This window comes from Ovis aries, chromosome 17 (genome assembly GCF_016772045.2).
Source record: "Ovis aries strain OAR_USU_Benz2616 breed Rambouillet chromosome 17, ARS-UI_Ramb_v3.0, whole genome shotgun sequence".
Classification (NCBI taxonomy): domain Eukaryota; kingdom Metazoa; phylum Chordata; class Mammalia; order Artiodactyla; family Bovidae; genus Ovis; species Ovis aries.
Window position 1 is genome coordinate 50,109,544 of NC_056070.1, and position 2,758 is coordinate 50,112,301.

The 2,758-nt window shown below is 42.8% G+C and overlaps 1 non-coding gene across 1 annotated transcript; it reads left to right on the forward strand.

Moving 5' to 3' along the window:
- The first annotated feature begins 2,228 nt into the window (after positions 1-2,228).
- On the forward strand, positions 2,229-2,335 carry LOC114108908 (U6 spliceosomal RNA). The gene has a single exon (XR_003585634.1). It is a non-coding gene; the product is annotated as a U6 spliceosomal RNA (small nuclear RNA).
- The last annotated feature ends 423 nt before the right edge of the window (positions 2,336-2,758 follow it).

Sequence of the window (2,758 nt, forward strand, 5' to 3'; positions counted from 1 at the left end):
TATCCACTTGTTATTTTCCATTCAATATTTTAGAAAATGCTTTATTAATATTATAAACTAGTCATAAATATCTTATTTTGAAATATCTTCACATTGAAATAGCTGTTCACTTTGGTTACGCTGAAATGCTTAACCAAGGTGAACTCAAATGTGCCCGGCCACGATCCAATAGAATCAGAATCATTTCCTCCCATTTTACAGATGAGATTGCTAAAGCACTCAAGGATCGCGAGCTGGCCAAAGGATGCTCAGTTCACCTCCCTGCTAAGCTGAACTTAGAAAACTGTTGGTAGGTTATAACTTATCTGGGCTCCATCCCTTCTGTTGGAAGGGAAGATCAGACCCGCCTTGGAAGATGTGAGGGTAAAGGGAGTCTAATAGTCACACTGTCCTGAGACCACAGCCGTGAGTGTTACATGAGTCCAGACCCAGAGCAGCGTGAGAGCCATGGAAGGAAGCCTCATTAATGCACTTCACCTTGGAGTGACCATTTCCAGCACCCACAGAAGATGACAAAGGCTCTTGCAAACAGCAGGCTCCCTGGGAGCATTGTGAATCCCCCATGCCTGCCAAGGGACTCCAGGGATGTGCCTGAATTTCTCTGGGCCTCAGCTTTGCCATCTGTAAATTGGATCACAAGCATTCCTCCTGCTCAGGGCTGCTGGGGAGTTCAAGTGGATTTCTGTCCTACCCCTTGGAGCCTGGAGTAAGGGCTCAGTGGTGGTCATTCACCACAGACTACCCTGGGACAGCAGGGACAAGTGACACACACAGAAATGCAGGACCAGGCCTTGAGGCCACCCCAAGTCATGGGGAAGGGGAGTTAACAGCTCTCCTCGTAACTCATCTGTAGTTCAAAGAAACACTTGTTATTTCTGCCCTTTGTCAGCCTGAAACCACAGGCAGGTCAGGTGTGATCAGAGACTTGTCCTTAGCTGCCCAGAGGCCATTCAGTTCCAAACTAAGTAAGCTAGAGGAAAGTGAAAGTGAAGTTGCTCAGTCATGTCTGACTCTTTGCAACCCCATGGACTGTAGCCTACCAGGCTCCTTCATCCGTGGAATTTTCCAGGCAAGAGTACTGGAGTGGATTGCCATTTCCTTCTCCAGGGGATCTTCCAGATTGAACCCAGGTCTCCTGCATTTCAGGCAGACGCTTTACCATCTGAGCCACCAAAGAAGCTAGAGGAGTAAAGGATTAATTCATAGATGATTAATTACAGACAGATTTATTTTTAAAGAAGGGCACAATTTAAGGATGTTTTGTTGAAGCAACACGTGGAATGACATCATACTTAGTTTCTGGATTTTTACATAATATGAACCACCTTCCAGGGTCAGGACTAGGGTGAAACAGGCAAAGCATCCAGGACTCAGAATTTAAGGAGGCACCAGTGCTTGGGTATGTGCCTGCACCCACACAGCCAGAGAGCAAGTGACGCCTTAAATTTTGCACCCTGCGGTGTGGAGAAAAGGGAATTCTCTTACACTGTTGTTGGCACTATAAATCGGTGCAGCCACTATGGAGAACAGTACAAGATTCCTTTAAAAACTAAGAAAGAACTACCATATGATGCAGCAATCCCACCCCTGGGTATACACCCAGAAAGAAGCATAATTCCAAAAGATGTATACACCCCAATGTTCAGTGCAGCACTATTTATAATACTCAGGGGGTGCAAGCAACCTAAGTGTCCATCAACAGAAGAAGAGATAAGAGAAGACGTGGTGCGTATACACAATGGAATCTCACTCCGCCATGAAAAAGGAATGAAGGCGTGCAATTTACAGAGATGCAGATGGACCTAGAGACTGTTACACAGAGTGAAGGAGCTCAGAAACAGGAAAACAAATATCATATAATATTGCTTATGTGTTGAATGTAGAAAAATGATATATAGGTGAACTTATTTCCAAAGCAGAAATAGAGACACAGACATAGAGAATGAATATATGAATACGGGGGTGGGAGGGAGTGGGGTGGGATGAACTGGGAGATTGGTATTGACACATAGGCACTGTTGATATTGTGTGTTTATAAAATAGATGACTAATGAGAATCCACTGCATAGCACAAGGAACAACACAATGCTCTGTGTTGATCTAAATGGGAAGGAAACCCAAGAAAGGGTGGATATGTGTATATGGATAGTTGATTCACTTTTCTGTACAGCAGAAACTAACACGACATTGTAAAACAATTACACTCCCATAAAAATTAATTCAAAGCAGTGCTCGCTTCGGCAGCACATATACTAAAATTGGAACGATACAGAGAAGATTAGCATGGCCCCTGCGCAAGGATGACACGCAAATTCATGAAGCGTTCCATATTTTTTTGGAACAAAATAGAAAGCCCAGAGATAAATCCACACACATATGGACACCTTATCTTTGACAAAGGAGGCAAGAATATACAATGGAGTAAAGACAATCTCTTTAACAAGTGGTGCTGGGAAAACTGGTCAACCACCTGTAAAAGAATGAAACTAGATCACTTTCTAACACCCCACACAAAAATAAACTCAAAATGGATTAAAGGTCTAAATGTAAGACCAGAAACTATAAAACTCCTAGAGGAGAACATAGGCAAAACACTCTCAGACATAAATCACAGCAGGATCCTCTATGATCCACCTCCCAGAATTCTGGAAATAAAAGCAAAAATAAACAAATGGGATCTAATTAAAATTAAAAGCTTCTGCACAACAAAGGAAAATATAAGCAAGGTAAAAAGACAGCCTTCTGAATGGGAGAAAAT